The sequence below is a fragment of the Mauremys mutica genome, chromosome 15 (genome assembly GCF_020497125.1).
Source record: "Mauremys mutica isolate MM-2020 ecotype Southern chromosome 15, ASM2049712v1, whole genome shotgun sequence".
Taxonomy (NCBI): domain Eukaryota; kingdom Metazoa; phylum Chordata; order Testudines; family Geoemydidae; genus Mauremys; species Mauremys mutica.
The window spans coordinates 2122273-2139968 of record NC_059086.1 but is presented as its reverse complement, the minus strand read 5'-3'; positions in this window follow the sequence as shown (position 1 = coordinate 2139968).

Genomic DNA, 17696 nt, shown 5'->3' with positions numbered 1-17696 from the left:
GCTGCCATTCAGTGCCCACTTGCTTAATGTCTCGGAAAACTCAACCGCAAAATTACCGTGGTGGGTGGGTCTGTAGCTGAAAGCATCATAAGCTGAATAGGAAACCTATCAAGGGTAAAACACTGCCAGTAAAAAGTTGGAACATCCATAGCTTTATTTATCTCTTTCAAGTATCTCTTCTCTTACAAATGCTAATGAGTTTACGCCTGGCAGTGTGCCTGGGAGGCAGATCTGTATTTCAGTCCCTGGTTTTAAAGAGGGGTACAGAGGGATGGGCGTCAGTGGCAGAGCGAGAGAAAGAACCCAGGAGTCCGGACCTGCTGTCCGCTGCCTGGAAGTGGCAAGCCAAGCACAATCCAGTTCCTTGGCAAAGTGGATGTCAAATACTCACATTGTGCTGTAAGTGCTTTTCATTCACTTTGCGGTAGGGTAAATAACTGCAAGGTAGGTAGCATCCATTCAGGCCCAAGATTTCTGCTGCAGGCTCTGACCTGTGTCTTGTGCATTTCCAGCCTCACTGCTCCCACTTGCTCCCTTTCAGCTGGGGCGTGGAGGGAACCTTCCATCCCCTGGTACATCTGGTCTGTCAAATCACCACGGTGCAGGTGCTAAGGGGACTGAGCGCGGATTACCCTGCAGCGCTGACTTGATTGCACTTGACAAGTTTGCATTAAATTTAGAGATGGTGTGGCAGAGCGAAAGCCCTGTTTTAGCCACCTTAAGTGGGATTACAGTGGTGGTGTGTCAGGGCTGCTTTATTTTCTCTGGGGTCGTAGAGGCAGATGGGCCTTTGAGGACGTGCAGTCCCCTTTGCTTAAAAAGGACAAGTGTGTGGAGTTTGCTGGGGTGTGGTTTTTTTTTTCTTGTTTGCAAAGCTTTTAATATCTCTGTATCTTACAGGGAGGCAGTGTGGGCCAGTGGTTAGATCAGGGGGGCTGGGACTCAGGATGCTAGCGGTTCTATTACCTGCTCTGCGGATATTGACTACTGATTAGAGCAGAAGAGGGGGAGGCAGGACTCCTGGGTACCGGTCCCTGCTCTGGGAGGGGTGTGGGGGGTACAGGTTAAGCAGGGAACCACAGAGTGGATTTTCTGATTTATAGTTCTGAGCTGGCCCCTGACTCATTCTGTGTCCTTCAGCAATTTGCATCCCCTCCCTAGGGCCCTTTGTAAGATGAGGATAAAAGTGCCTGCCCTAGAGAGGGGGTTGGCCCGGCTTGGGTAGAGCACTTTGCGAGCCCCGGTGACAATGCTACTCAGCAGCCAGGTATTTATTATTAATAAACAGCCTTGGCAAAAGGAAATGCACAGCACCGTTAGGAAGTCAGCACTCATCCCTCTGCCTCCTGCCAGACCATCTAACCAGGTCCTTTCCACCCTGCCTTAGGATCTGGGTCCAGCGGGAGGCCCCCGGCAAAGACCATGCTGTTTAGGGGGAGCCGGCGGCTGGTGGTGGGTCAGGACTCTGAGATCAGAACACAAAAGCTAATGAACCTAGACCCCCCCTCCTCCGAAAGCCTGGCCCTGGATCTAAAGGAAATTCCCGGTCGCCCTTAGCCATATAGGGCCCACAGCTGGGAAGTTCTGATTCTAGCCACCAGAGGGCCGTAGTACACAGACACCCCAGCAGGGGGCAGTGAATGTCGGGTGATATTTCCCTTCTAACATACCCAGGCACATTCAAGCCCCTGGGGCTGCTTACTGTGTGAACGGCTAAAACACCTGGCAGGATATTTGACTTGTCCCACTGTTATTAGCTTTGTATAATCAGTATCCTCCTTCCCAGCCCAGCGAGGACCTAGGGCTTTGTGTGTGCAGTGATCTGCCTTGTCAGATTCAGCCAGGCCCGTGAGCAGAGTAATGTGCTAAGGCCCAAACAACCCTCCTGGATAAATATTGTTAAAGGAACTAATTATATCCTCCCCTTAAAAGGGGCGAATGTGGAGCACCAGCCCCCCATCCCAAACATCTCCCCCTGCTGTATGGGATGGCAGAGCACCGGCTGGTCTGATGTGCTTAGGACAGACGGGGGTGAGTTAAGGAGGCAGCTGGAGGCCTGGCTAGGCTGACAGCAGACTCTCGGGAGCTAGCAGGAGAACAGACCAGGTGACTGGGAACTGAGAGACTCAGGTTCTAATCCTGAGCCCTGCCCCTGGCCTGCTGGAGCAACTGTGGGATTAGAACCAGGCAAATCGCAGCCTCAGTTCCCTAGTCATTTAGTGTCCCAGAAATATCAGCACCTCCAGGGCATTTCCCAGATTAAGAAGCCTGACGGCCCCCCTGCGATGGTTTAGTCTGACCTGCTGTGCAGCATCGGTCGTAAGCCTTCCCGGCATGAATTCCGGTTTCAGATCCAGTCGCTATGGTTGGATTAGAGTCCATCTTTTACACAAAGATCCAATCTTGTTTTAAATGTTTCCGGTAACGGGGAGTCCACTGTGACCCGTGCTAGGTTCTTCCAGGTGGTAATCCCCCGGCTGTTAAAAATGTTGCACCTTGACTCCAGCTTCAGTTTCCAGCCACTGGATCTTGCTAGACCTTTGTCTGCTAGATTGCAGACCCTCTGGTATCACAATGTTGTTCCCTCTTACACCCTGGGATCAAGTTACCCCTTCACCTTCTCTTTGATAAGTTAGACTCCGGGAGCTCAACCTGTTTATCACTCTCAGGCATGCGTTCCACTCCTCTGGACCCTCCAATTTATCAACCTCTTGCCTGAATCGTGGGCACCAGAACTGGACACAGGATTCCCGGAACTGGACACAGGATTCCCGCAGCGGCCACACCAGGGCCAAATATAGAGGTAAATTAACCTCTCTGCTCCTATTGGAGATTTCCGTGTTCTGTGAGGGGATCCCAACCCTTGCCATGCTGCTGCATGCGATGCAGAAGAGGGTCATGGCCTGGAAAAAGCTGAGGCACTGATTCAGATTGCAAGCTCTTTGGGGGCAGGGACTGTCTCTCACTCTGTCTATGCCACACCTGGAGCCAATGGGGCCTTGAGCTGATGTTTTTAGGTGCTACCAATATTCAGATGCTATTAATTTCTGCATAAGAATTGGAAACTGATGGACATCACTTGGGTCCGTTGGGAACGGATTTTGTTCCCCCCCACGCACACCCAAAGGAGTTTCAGATTCCGAAATGTACAGAACAAATCGTGTGTGTTTGCACCAAGAGAGGATCGTTTCGAAGAAGGAGAGTTAAAGACACACTGGGTTCTGGAGACCCCTGGTAGAAATTTCCCTGCTGGCAAATGAAACCAGTGTCTTGAATCTCTGGACCGTAATCTGACAGGCATAATGTCTAGTCCCCTTGTAAAGAGGCCTAGTGACCAGAGGAGGGCAGCGGTGTGTTAGTTAAGAAGCGGATCCTCGATCCTCGACTCTGAACCAAACTGTTCACTGGCAACTATTTGCTGTCGGAACCAGGTTGAAATATCTCCGGTGGGAAAGGAACTTTGGAAGATCTAACATCCCTGGGTTGGAAATTCTTCAAGCGACCAGCCCTAAAGTGGATCCTTTGCCTTCCCTTTCCAGGTGGTGTCTTGAGAATTCCCAGGATCTTTGGGCTGAATGACCATAATGGGAGCTGCTCTGTGTCCTGTTCTGTCCAAATGTCTTTTTAAAAAAGACGGCAAAGTTGCTCAACACCAGTCTGTAGGGGGAAGGGTGATCTAGTGGTTAGAGCCAGGACTGGGGAAGCCACCTCTATTCCCAGCTCTGGGGGGGAGTGGGGTCTAGTGGCTAGCAAGAGAGAGGGCTCCTGGACTCCTGATTCTGGGGAAGGAGTGTTGTCTAGTGGTTAGAGCAGCACTGGTAGTCAGGACTCCTGGGTGCTATTCCTGGCTCCCCGTGTGACCTCGGTTCTGCTGTCTGTAAAATGGAGATAAATAATCTCTCTTTTTTTCCTCGGTCCTGGCTCTTTTGCCTGTAGCTCTTCAGGTCAGGGCCTGCCTCTCGCTCTCTGTCGGCACAGCGCCCGTCATGACGGCCCCGCTCTTGGTTGGAGATGCCAGGTGCTGCCATAACGCAGATGAGAAGCACACTAGGTGTTTGCAGCAGACAACACTGGTGGCTAAAAGCTGAATGCAGGCAGGGCTTCAGGAAGCTACCGGGCTGGAAACATTGGCCTATCCGAGGAGGACATGGCTTTCTCCCTAGGGACTTTTCACCTTTAATTTGGCTGCGATTTGTTTGTGTTCCTTCTCTCCCCGTTCCCCCCTCCCCTCCCGCACTCTGCAGATGATTCCCAGTGGCTGGAGATGCACTGCGCCATTTGAGGTTAGGAAGTCAGTCTTTTAATTAGGGCCGCTCTGCCGTGCGGCCACTGCTCAGATCTGGCCTTTGACCCCAGGGCAGGATTTGAATTAACGTCTTTAATGTTTGGAAATAGCTGCGCGTGGCGCGGCTTCCCACTGGGCTTGAAAAAGCACTTCTAGATTTCTTCCGCCTCTCTCCCCATCCTCGTCCTCTCGCTGTCAAATAGGACAGGTCCAGGCTGTAAATATGCCTGGAGGAAGATGCTACTGACTGTGCAAAAAGAACTAATTTGCTTCTCTTGCTTGGCTTTAAATTCAGCCTGTGCTAGGTGAACGCAAAGAGTCACCGTGTGGCTACGTACAGAGGACGTGCGGCTCCTAAAGAACTGATTGGATGGAATCAGAATGGCTTGGCTGTGTGTCATACTCCCTCTATGGAGAGCAGTTAATGGGGATTCTCCTTTAGCTCAAGAGGCAAGGGCCTGAGCTTTCAAAGTAGAAGCATCGGAGTTCCAGCCCTGTTCTCAGCAGCCAGGGCTGCGCTGATACGTTACGGTGGCAGTATGAATCACATCCCCACTGCTGAAATGCAGCCACTCCCGGGATAGGCTGCAGCAGCTGCTGGCTAGGACAGGAAGTGAAGGCCGCTCTCCAGCTGAGGGCAGAGGAATTTCCAATGCCGCGAGAGGGGGAGTGTGGAGCTAACACCTTTCCTGCAGCATGAGGGCGAGAGGGCCTGGCTTTCTGGTGCACCACTGGGGCTCTGAGCACTGACTGCAAAGGGAGAGCGCCTCCTGCTGACTCCTCCACCCCTCTCCCGGCAGCACCATGCTGGGCTCTGGGGTGGTTGGCACTGACTCCTAGGGAAGAGCACCCCTTATTGAATCCCCCCACCAAGCCCTGCAGCACCCCTGGATTTCCTTCGCACTCTCCCATCCAAGGGCTGGCCAGACTCTCCCGTGTGTAACTTGGCCAAGCTGCATATGCTACAATTTAGGGGTTGGGGGAGTTTCTCTTGAACTGGGCTGTTGGTGCAAGGGGGCCAGCTGACCTGAGCTGCTCAGGCCCCTGTTCATTCCTGGCCGTGCCTCTGCATGGGGACGTAACTGACAGGAGACCAAATAGAGGCGCCACTAGCAAAGCCGGGCCCAGCACTCCAAGGAAGCAGGGGCCGTGTCCCTGCAAAATAATCCTGCTAGCCGAGCAAAGGCTGCCCTTGCTGGGTCGGGTGCGAAGCCAGAGCCGTGTGCTGGGCTGCAGACCTGGGCCCAAAGCCTGGCTCTGAGGCCGGGCTGCCTTCTCTCCTGGTACAGCCATTCTCCTCTGCCTCAAACGCCCGCTCACTTAGGCCTCTGGCCAGTGGCAGGCCTGTCTCCTGTGTCTTGGGACCGGCCGGCATCATGCGGCTGTCACATACCTGAGCACGGGCTCTGCCCAATGGGGCTCGTTTATATAACGGCTGGAAGAGACCCGCTTCTGGAGCCTTCCAACAACAGATCCAGCCGTCCGGAAGCGCGAGCAGCCTCTGTGTGTGACTGTGGGGAGAGAGCTTGAGTGAACACACCGAGCGGCCGGTGTTAGATAGGGAGGTGTCTGCCGGCCTGAGAGCAGCCAGCCCACTAGGGGCCCGCTGAAATCAGACCCTCTTGCTTCAGCCCCGCTCGTCCCCCACCCCAGAGCAATGCTGGCCGTGTGGATAAGGCTCTGGCCTGGGCCTCGGGAGATTTTCATTTGATTTCTGCCTCTGCTGCAGCCTGGGCAAGTCACAGAACCAGGCTGGACTTGGGGTTCCCCATCTCTACAAGGGGAAAAATCACCCTTGGTCTGTTTGGACTGGGAGCTCTTTGGAGCAGGGAGTGTCTGTGCAGCACCCGGCCTGACAGGGTCCTGATCCTGGTCGGGGTCTGGGCGGTGCCTGGCGCGACGGGGCCCTGATCTCGGTCGGGGTCTGGGCGGCGCCCGGCTCGATGGGGCCCTGATCTTGGTCGGGGTCTGGGCAGCGCCCGGCACGATGGGGTCCTGGTCTCGGTTGGGGGTCTGGGCGGCGCCCGGCCTGATGGGGCCCTGATCTCGGTTGGGGGTTGGGGCGGCGCCCGGCCCGACGGGGCCCTGATCTCAGCTGGGGTCGGGGCGGCGCCCGGCCCGACGGGACCCTGATCTCAGCTGGGGTCGGGGCGGTGCCCGGCCCGACAGGGCCCTGATCTCGGCCGGGGTCTGGGTGGCACCCGGCCTGATGGGGCCCTGATCTCGGCTGGGGTCGGGGCGGTGCCCGGCCCGACAGGGCCCTGATCTCGGCCGGGGTCTGGGCGGCGCCCGGCCTGATGGGGCCCTGATCTCGGTCGGGATCTCAGCGGCGCCCGGCCTGATGGGGCCCTGATCTCAGCCGGGGTCTGGGCGGCGCCCGGCCTGATGGGGCCCTGATCTCAGCCGGGGTCTGGGCGGCGCCCGGCCTGATGGGGCCCTGATCTTGGTTGGGGTCTGGGTGGCGCCCGGCGCGACGGGGCCCTGATCTCGCTTGGGGTCTCGGCGGCGCCCAGCGCAGTCAGCCCTTGATCTTAGTTGGGGCCCCTAGTTGCTGCTGTGTTAACGATACACTGGGTAGCAGCCCAGCTGGCTCGCCCTGGCCTGGCACATCCTTCTCTTGAAGCAGCTGGGACTAAAGGAGCCGACTGTCGGTGCTGTACAAAGCGGAGGCGCCGGAGGGGACCAGTAAGGACTAATGCCCGGAATGACTGTGGAAGTGGCATAGGGATCCTGCCTCTCGGGCTGCCACGCGGCCGGGATACTCTGTCATCGGCGCTGCAAGGCCGCCTCGGAAGGGAGGGTTTATGGAAAAGCTGCCAGGCTGCGGGTCCCTCTGGCTCAGTCCCCAGGAGCGTCCAGCCAACACCTCCCATCTTCGGGACCTGATCCCCCTCGTGACCCACAATTCCCTAGCGCCCACACAACGGGGGCCTGATTCTGAGGTGACCCCGAGTTCGGGTGGAACCAGAGCCAATTAGCGTGGGACTCGCTGCAGATATTACGAAACAGCATCGAGCCGAGCCCGCAGTGTCGAGCAGGCACGCCCCAGCCTTTGCATTTGCACCAGGGGATCTCAGCAAATCTGGCGTCTCTTGTCTTTCTAAGCTCCTGCAGCGGTGAGTCCCCTAGGGGAGCGTTTCCTCCAAGGGCGGGGGCGGGGAGGGATCTAAAGGTGACATGGGGCATTAGGATGGCGGCTGGCTCGGATGCCTGGGTCTATTGGGAGAGGTCTAGGGGGGCAGGACACGGGTGTGGGCGTGTGTGACTCCGGTGCATATGGGCTTCCATCACACTGAAAGGATTAGGGCTCACCAGCTCCAAATCCCTGCGTCTAAGAAACAAACTAATCATGAAGATTTCAACACTCTCCACCCAGCTGCTCCCCCGAGGCCTGGCAACAGCCTCCGCCTGGGGTGGGCGGTGGGCGAAGGGAGTTGGCGGCAGGCGGAGACGCCCGTGGTAATATTCTTCGAGCAGAGAGATGGTGGTGGAGCAGAATTTGGACTCTGGCACCTTTTTCCGCTCCGTCACCCTCGCTGCCCGTGGCAGAGAGCAGGACGGACACGTCCGCTCTGTCTAGCCACCGCTTGGTCTCAATGCAGTGAGGGCCTGAGCTTGCCACGGCCGGTGACCCGTAATGGAGGCGTCTCCCTGTCCCTGCCGGGAATGGCCAGGAGGGACCCGCTGCCTTTGGGAAAGTGCAGCACCTTACCCAGGGCATTAGCAGCCGCTTGGCATTCCTGGGGGATTTGCCAGCCTGGCTCACAGGGCCCGCTTTGTGTGCTGCACTCTCCTGGCTGACACACGGGGCCCGGGGGCCCCCGTGCGAGGGCAGCCCCCTGGCACCCAGCAGCAGGATCATGCCACTGAAAACCAGACTCGGCTCCAAGCTGGGAAGGCCAGAGTCCACACTCCCCCAGGCCTCAGGGGGGGGAGGGAGTGGGGGGACAGGATGAGGATTAAATTGGGGGGGGGTGCCAGCTCAGACCAAGGCCCCCAGAACCAGGATCATCTCCTTGGCCCCACGGGGTTGTTCCCACTTCCCTAGCAGCACCCTGTGTCTAGGAACATAGGAACTGCCAGCGTGGCTCAGACCCATGGGCCCATCCTGTCTCCCGCAGTGCCCCCATGCAAGAAGCCCTGCACTCGGCCGTGAGGAGAGAAACTGCCCCAGGGACGGTGGCCTCTTGACCCTGATGGCACAAAGAGGTTTACGGGCCCCCCACTCGTTCATGCCGCACTGGCTTGTTCAGGCAGAGCTGGAGTTGTCTGAGCCAGCAAACCAAGTACCCAGTGGGGTGCACCAACCCCCATGCTCCAGGGCGTAAACCCAGCTTGCACCATCGGGGGTCAGGAAGGTTCAAGCAGCTGGTGCTGGCCAGAGATGGGATCCTGTTCCGATCCAGCCTCGCGATTGTGAAGCTGCAAAGTAACCGAGGGTGTGAAGCGACGGAAGCTCCCCGCTCGCTCCTCCACGGCGCGGGGGGGTGGGTGCTGCTCAGCCCCCCTTGCGGTCTGCTTTGGGGGGGTGTTTGGGAGATGGAGCAGTTTGACCCATCAGTCTGGTGCCCCATCTCCCCTACGTCCCGGTGGCTCCGTTCTCCGAGAGCCTGGTGAGCCCGTGGCAGCTCTGCTGCTGATCCCAGGGGACTGCGTGGGGCCTTTCCCCTTGTGAGAGCCCACCCCCTTTATCGTCCCTGTCCTGCCTAGCCCTCAGACCCCACAGTCGCCCTCCAGCCTCGGGAGCGGCGAGGGGCAGCCGGGTAGCACGCAGGCCTGGCCTCTCAGACAGACAGCTGGCCCAGAGAGGATTAGCCTCCCTCATGCTTGATCCCCTGCTGGCAGGGAAATTTCGTTTCCTTTGCTCAGGTCTTTTCCAAATCTCCCTATAAATGGTACCCCCCATGCCCCAGTCGTGCCCAGGGGGCAGGGGAGCATGGCACAGCGGCATCACCAGATCCCTATGGGCCAGGTGAACCCCGTTCTCCAGTGCTGGCTTGTGGATAAAGCCCAGGCCCTGTCCTATTCCCAGCCCCCTTTCTCTGCCTCAGTTTCCCCTCACACCCTTTGTCCGTTTAGCCTGCGTTTGTGCGGGGCCCTGCTCGGGGGTTCCTACCCTCCCCCGGTGGTGAGAGGGTGAATGTGGGCCAGTTACAACACCCGGCTGCACCTGGAGGCTGATCAGAGCTGAGGCCCAGCTGGCTCCTGCCAGAGAGACAGGCAGCCTGGAGCAGAAGGGAAAAATTCTGCAGTCCCTGCTCTTGGCGGTAAAGTGGGGAGCCTGGCAGGAGGGGGATGAGGAAGATACAGGACTGAAGCAAGCCCCTGGGGGCCCCGGGGGAGCAATGGGGGACAGGCCTGGGGAACGGCCAGAGATAGGAAGCGGTCTGATGGATTGGCCTTTGCCGCTGACGTGAGGGTCCCTGGGCTAGAGAAGGGTGTGAGGCCCACGGGGCTGGGCGTTCGGGGCCGAGGACCGGACGTAAGGGCACTGGATTGGCTGTGGGACTTGCCGTTACCCCTGGAAGGAGTGGAACGAAAACGTGACCCGGCCGAGGCATGAAGGACCCCCTGGGCCCGAGCGACCGTCTGCAGGGGGCGTGAGGGAGGACAGAACTGCTCTGCCATGGCCCGCCGCGCCTTCGGTGAGTCCTTTCCATGGGCTCCCTGCAGCCTGCCACAGTATAAGCAGTGCTCCATGTTCGCTCACGGGGGTTGCAAAACTCGTCAGCCAGTGACGATGCAGCCGCCAACCTGGCTCCCTTCAGCTCTCCGTGCCTCAGTTTCCCCAAGTGGGGAACTACTCTGGAAGTAACCAGTGCTTTGAGATCCTCTCCTGGAAAGTGCGGTGCAAGGTTTAAACTGGTGTTAATGGCGGCTTTCTCATGTGGTCTTTAAATCCTGATTTGAGGGTTTCAGTAACTCAGCCAGAGGGGAGGCCCTGTGGCTTGTGATGTGCGGGGTGGATTGGCCATTATTTGGGGGGAGGGTCGGTAGATCAAGACTGGGTGTCTTTCTAAAGGAAACACGTGACTGGATGATCACGATGGGTCCTTCTGGCCTGAGAGTCCCTCCCTCCCCTAGCTTCCACCTCCTGTTAGTCACAGAGGGCAGAGAATAGAACCCAGGAGTCCAGGCTCCCAACCCCCTGGCTCTAACCACCAAACCGCACTCCCCTCCCCGAGCAGGGGACAGAACCCAGGAGTCCTGCCTCCCAGCGCCTGGGCTAGACTCCGGTCTGCTCCCCTGCCCCGCACCCGAATGAACCTCGTCTCAGCCAAACCAGTGCAGAGAACACACCCCAGCGCTGGGGCGAAGAGGCCTCTGCCCCGGTACCGAGCGAGAGTCCAAGCTCCTGGCTGGCTTTGTGCTGGGCCTTGCACACTGGGAGCCTGGTCCTGAGTGGGGGGCTCCAGCCGCTCCCCAGATCTGGCTCCAGCCCTGGCTCAGGTGCCAAGACACTTCCCATTTCTCTGCAGGAAAACAATTCCTTTAGCTTCCCTCCCTCTGCACCGGGGGAGCAGGGCCTGCAATGCTGGCGTGCTGCCTACATGGGGCGCCACTTAATTCGACAGCCTCTCCAGGCCATGGGGCAAATTAGGGGGCTGCCTCCCCACCCCACCTCTTCCTGCTGGTTCTCTCCGTCTGTCCACTAGAGGGCGGTAGACACAGCACTACTCCCCCTCATATTTGATGTGGTTGTGGGGTGTTGTCGAGTGCCACAAAACCGGCCTTTGCCTTGGAAGGGATCTAGCGGGGGTCACAGCCCAGGGTGTGAAACGCACACCGGTTTTGCACGCCTGTGCACAAGTGTCTGCGTTGGTGCAAGCATTGGCAGGACTTGCGTGTCCAGATTCATGGTCACGCAAACACAAGCATCTGCACAACGTTTCACGCACCCACTAGATCACTCAGTCATTTGCACACACATGAAATTGCACATGTAGACACAAGCACATGGAGAATTGTGCCCTCACAGCTGGCCCAACGCCAGCAGTCCTTGGTTGTGCCCAGAGCTACGTGTGTCTCAGAAACCAAAATACTCCTGAGAACGTACTAAGGGTGTTACAAGCAGGGGAGACAGCTGGCTGCGGCTTTGGGGGGCTTTGTCCCTTTCACACAGGGTACCAGCGTTCTGAAATATCAGCCTTATTGTTGATCCGAGTGGGAATTTTCCCATAAAAGTTTTGTTTCTTCTTCGAGTGATTGCTCCTATGCATTCCAGTTAGGTGTGCGCGCTGCGCGTGCATGGCATCTCAGAACTTTTTTACCCTAGCAACTCCGGCGGGCCGGCTGGGCGCCCCCTGGAGTGGCGCCGCTATGGCGCTGAATATATACCCCAGCCGGCCCGTCCGCTCCTCAGTTCCTTCTTACCGCCCGTGACGGCCAGTTGGAACTGTGGAGTGCTCTCTGTCCTCCACAACCTTAGCTCTCGCTACTTGTTTGTACATAGTTAGTTTAGTGATTAGTTTTTACAGTTCTGTTAGTTAGATAGTTAGTGTTTAGATAAGGTTAAGGGGGGGGTTCCCCCTTTGCCTCCCCCGGTGCGGGCTCATGCCCAAAGCACCGGGCTTTAAGCCCTGCGCATCGTGCCAGAGGCCTATGCCCGTCGGAGACCCGCACGACGCCTGCCTCCGTTGCCTGGGCGAAGGACATAGAACAGATAAGTGTTCGCTCTGTTCCACCTTCAAACCGCGAACTCGCAAGGAGCGGGATATCCGCTTAAAACAGCTCCTGATGGAAGCGTCACTCCAGCCCCCGGCACCGTCCGCGCCGACACCGCGAGCTTCCTCGGTGCAGAGCGCACCGGCGGCACCAAGCCGCTCAGGCACCGCGGCCCCGCAGCCTCAGAAGGCGGCTACGAAGACCCGGCACCGCTCACTCTCGCCTTCAAAAAGACACAAGCTGGCGAAGGCGCTCGCTAAGGCCCGCGCTGAGGACTCGGCGAAAACGATTGCGCCACCTGCGGCCCCCGCGGTGGCCGTGCACAAGTCGTGCACCGGGCCTTTGACTCCGGCGCCACCACGCTCCCCGGTACCGACCGTGGTTGAGCCCCGGCTGCCGTCTACGCCGGAGACATTCTCTTCTGCGCGTGAGCTGATTCAGCTCATAGAGGCACCGAGCCTCCGGCCCCCGGCACCGCCGGTGCAGGCTGTCGTGTCGGCGGGAAAGCCGGCCAGAATGACCCGGCCGCCCTCTCTGGACAGACGACATGGACGGCACACCCGGTCCCGGTCACGTTCCCGGTCCCATGGCAGATCTCCATCCCGTCGGTTGCGATCTCGGCACCGCTCGCCATCACGGTACCGATCGCCGTCGCGATGCCGGTCGCAGTCCCGGTACCGCTCGTCATCGCGGTACCGGTCGCACTCCCGGCGTCGCACCAGGTCCAGGTCACCGTCGCGTCGGCACCGGCGGAGGTCTCCGTCCCGGCACCGTTCCCGGCACCGTGACTCGCACAGCCGCTCCCGGCACCGCAGATCCGGATCCAGGTCGAGCTCCCGGCACCGGTCGAGCTCCCGGCACCGTGACGGACATCGCTCTCGGTTGCCATCCCGGTACCGTCATCGATCTTCGCTGCCGTCCGGGGACAGACTGCCTTATTCGGCGGCGCACTCCGTCAGCGCCTCGGCACCTCCATGGCCATCCCGCCCTGCGTCGGTCGCTTCCGGGACAGACGGCTACGGCAACCTGCCGCCCACCCCACAGGGCCATCCTCAGGGGGCACAGCCGTGGGGCTTCTGGGTTCCCTGGGCCCACTATGAGACTCAGGGGGTGCCATTCCCCCCGAGAGCCCCGGCGTCCGAGCGCAGGGTACCAGAGGCGACAGTCAGCCGACCGGCCCCTTCACCACCAGGCGCGGGTTCCATACCACCTGAACCCCAGGGGCACACGCAGCCCGACCCTCCTGACGAGCAGGCAGCAGATCCATTGTCGGAGGTGGTCGTCCAGGGCTTATCCTCCTCGTCCTCACCTGATGAGGCGGTAGCCGGAGCGTCGACCAAGGAGCCTCCGCCGATAGACTTGAAGGCGCACCAGGACCTACTTCGCCATGTGGCAACGGCTATGGCTCTCCCGGTGGCGGAGGTCCAGGAGGACGAGGACCCCATAACGAACGTCGTTGGGTCAGAGGCTCCAGTGCGAGTGGCATTGCCATTCGTGCGGATGATTCAAAAGAATGCCACCACACTCTGGCAGACGCTTGCGTCCATCCCTCCTACGGCCCGTGGGGTTGAGCGCAAATACTCTGTCCCTCCCACGGGCTACGAGTATCTATATACTCACCTGACCCTGGACTCGTTGGTCGTGCAGTCGGTCAACGACAGGGAGAGGCACGGCCAACCTGCCCCTGCGCCCAAGTCGAAAGACGCGCGACGTATGGACCTGTTAGGCCGTAAGGTCTATTCTGCTGGCGGACTGCAGATGCGTATCGCCAACCAGATGGTCCTCCTCGCCAGGTACGTCTTCGACATCATGGCGTCCCTGGCGAAATTTACAGAGCTCCTGCCAACAGCCTCCCGCCAGGAGTTCGCGGCGATGTTAGACGAGGGAAGGAGATCATCTAGGTCCTCCATCACGGCCGCCCTCGACGCTGCGGACTCCGGAGCTCGGACCTTAGCCTCCGGCGTGACGATGCGGCGCATCGCCTGGCTGCAGTCCTCCACCCTGCCGCCGGAGGTGCAATATACACTGCAGGACCTGCCGTTTGACACGCAGGGTCTATTTTCCGAGAAGACGGATTCCCGGATCCAGACCCTGAAAGACGGCCGCATTGCCATCCGCACCCTCGGGATGCACACGCCGGCAACGCAGCACAGGCCCTTCCGGCAGCAACCCCCCCGGTCCTTCAACCAACAACGCTACCGCCCATATAATAGCCGGCGACCTGCTACAAACCGCCGTCGTCCTTCCGGCAATAGGCGTAGCCAAGGCCAGGCCTCTTCCAAGGCCCCTCAGGGGGCCAAGCAGGCCTTTTGATGGGACGCTCGAGGACGGCCCATCACTCTCCCTACCGGATCCTTCCCCTTTATTTTACAACCGCCTTTCCCATTTCTTTTCGGCGTGGTCCCAATTAACAACAGACAACTGGGTGCTTCAAACAGTCCAGTCGGGATACCGCCTTCAGTTTGTTTCGCCCCCGCCTTCCCACCCACCCTCCCTGTCGCTCTTCAGGGACCCCTCTCACGAGCAATTCCTCTTACAGGAGGTCCAGACTCTGTTGAGCGTGGGTGCCATAGAAGCAGTGCCTCAAGACAGGCGGGGCAGGGGATTCTACTCCCGTTATTTTCTCATCCCCAAAGCGAAAGGGGGGCTACGTCCTATCCTGGACCTTCGCGAGCTGAACAAGTACCTGCTCAAGCCCAAGTTTCGCATGGTCACCCTGGGGACCACCATTCCCTCTCTGGATCCGGGAGACTGGTTTGCCGCCCTCAACATGAAGGACGCCTACTTCCACGTCGCGATCTATCCTCCCCATCGACGTTACCTCCGGTTTGTGGTCAACAACGCCCACTACCAGTTCGCCATGTTGCCGTTCGGGCTCTCCACCGCACCGAGGGTATTTACCAAATGCATGGCGGTGGTTGCCGCAGCCCTCCGCCGTCGTCGGATACATGTCTACCCGTATCTCGGCGACTGGCTGGTTCGCGGGCAGTCTCGGCAGCTGGTGATGGGCCAGTTGACGGATATACTGTCCCTCTTCCGACGACTCGGTCTTCTCATCAACACCGAAGTCCACCTTGATCCCGTCGCAGTGGGTGGAGTTTATCGGAGCAGTCCTCAACTCCTTGTTGGCCCGGGCTTGCCTACCGCAATCTCGTCATCAGACGATGGTCTCCCTCATCCAGGACCTCGTCTCCTTCCCAACCACGACGGTGCGCTCCTGCCTCCGCCTCCTGGGCCACATGGCATCATGCACGTACGTCACCGCGTACGCGCGGCTTCACCTCCGCCCGTTCCAGACTTGGCTCGCGTCGGTGTACCGGCCGCATCGAGATCCCATCGATATGGTGGTCACAGTCTCCAGGCCAACCCTCGAGTCCCTCAACTGGTGGCTAGACCCGGAGACTGTCTGTACGGGAGTCCCGTTCCACCCTCCTCGCCCGTCTGCCACTCTGACCATGGATGCCTCAGCGCTCGGTTGGGGGGCTCACCTGGGTGATCTTCACACCCAAGGCCTGTGGTCGCCCCAGGAGCTCGCTCTGCACATCAATGTCCGCGAGCTGCGAGCGATCCGTCTGGCCTGTCGCACCTTCTGCACCCACCTGCAAGGCCGCTGTGTGACAGTGTTCACGGACAATACATCAGCAATGTTCTACGTGAACAAACAGGGCGGAGCCCGCTCTTCCCTCCTCTGCAAGGAAGCGATGCTCCTGTGGGACTTCTGCGTGACCCACTCCATTCACCTAGAAGCGTCCTTTCTTCCGGGAGTACAGAATACGCTGGCTGACCATCTCAGCAGGTCTTTCTTCTCCCACGAGTGGTCTCTCCGTCCCGACGTCGTGCACATAATCTTCCGCAGGTGGGGGTTTCCCCGGATAGACCTATTCGCATCCAAGGCGAACAGAAAGTGCCACCTGTTCTGCTCGTTCCGGGGTCACGCGCCGGGCTCCCTGTCGGACGCCTTCCTGTATTCCTGGAAGAATCACCTCCTCTATGCCTTCCCTCCGTTCCCGCTCGTCCATCGAATATTACAGAAGCTTCGGAGGGACAGAGCCACCGTCATTCTTGTAGCTCCGGCCTGGCCTTGGTACTCCCTGCTGCTCGAGCTCTCCGTTCGGGATCCCATCCCCCTCCCGTTGTGGCTGGACCTCATTACTCAGGACTTCGGCAGACTCCGCCATCCGAGCCTACAGTCCCTCCATCTTACAGCTTGGTACCTGAGTGGTTGACCCACGCAGAGAGGGACTGTTCCGCGGCAGTTCAGCAAGTCCTACTAGAGAGCAGAAAGCCTTCCACTCGCTCCACCTATCTGGCGAAATGGAAGCGGTTTGCGCTCTGGTGTGACCAGCGAGGCCTTAATCCCTTCGTAGTCCCTGTCCCTACCATCCTGGACTACCTCTGGTACCTTAAGGAGCAAGGTCTTGCGGTCTCCTCCTTGAGAGTTCACCTGGCAGCAGTGTCCGCCTTTCGTCCATCCGTGGAAGGTCGGTCCATCTTCTCTAACCAGATGGTTTCCCGCTTCCTTAAAGGCCTGGACCGCTTGTATCTGCCGGTGCGGCGTCCTGCCCCGACCTGGGATTTGAACCTCGTGCTGACCAAGCTGATGGATCCTCCTTTCGAGCCCTTAGCCACGTGCTCCCTGCTCTACCTCTCCTGGAAGACGGCCTTCCTCGTTGCCATTACATCAGCGAGACGAGTTTCTGAGCTCCGCGCTTTGACGGTTAGCCCGCCATACACCGTCTTCCATGGGGACAAGGTGCAGCTTCGCCCTCATCCGGCCTTCCTCCCGAAGGTAGTGTCAGCTTTCCATCTCAACCAGGAGATCTTCCTCCCGGTGTTCTTCCCGAAGCCGCATACCTCGCCTTGGGAACAGCAGCTGCACACCCTCGACGTCCGCAGGGCGCTCGCTTTCTACATCGAGCGGACTAAGCCCTTCCGGCGTTCGCCCCAGCTGTTCGTAGCGGTTGCTGACCGCATGAAAGGCGAGCTGATATCCTCTCAACGGATTTCCTCCTGGGTCACGGCGTGTATCCGGACCTGCTACGAGCTTGCTCGCGTGCCGCCATGCCGCCTCACCGCCCACTCGACGAGGGCGCACGCCTCGTCGGCTGCCTTCCTGGCCCACGTTCCGATCCAGGACATCTGTCGAGCGGCCACCTGGTCTTCGGTCCACACCTTCGCCTCCCACTACGCGTTGGTGCAACAGTCTCGAGACGACGCAGCCTTCGGCTCTGTGGTATTACACTCCGCCACGTCTCACTCCGACCCCACCGCCTAGGTAAGGCTTGGGAATCACCTGACTGGAATGCATAGGAGCAATCACTCGAAGAAGAAAAGACGGTTACTCACCGTAGTAACTGTTGTTCTTCGAGATGTGTTGCTCCTATCCATTCCAGACCCGCCCTCCTTCCCCACTGTCAGAGTAGCCGGCAAGAAGGAACTGAGGAGCGGACGGGCCGGCTGGGGTATATAACAGGCGCCATAGCGGCGCCACTCCAGGGGGCGCCAGCCGGCCCACCGGAGTTGCTAGGATAAAAAAGTTCCGAGATGCCGTGCACGCGCGGCGCGCACACCTAACTGGAATGGATAGGAGCAACACATCTCGAAGAACAACAGTTACTACGGTGAGTAACTGTCTTTTTCGGTTGGAAGCGGAAGGGTTCATGAGAAAAAGCCGGTTGCGAGGACTCTCCCGTTCCGATTTTTTTTTGGGGGGGGGAAATAAAACCGCTTTGGAATGATCAAAACA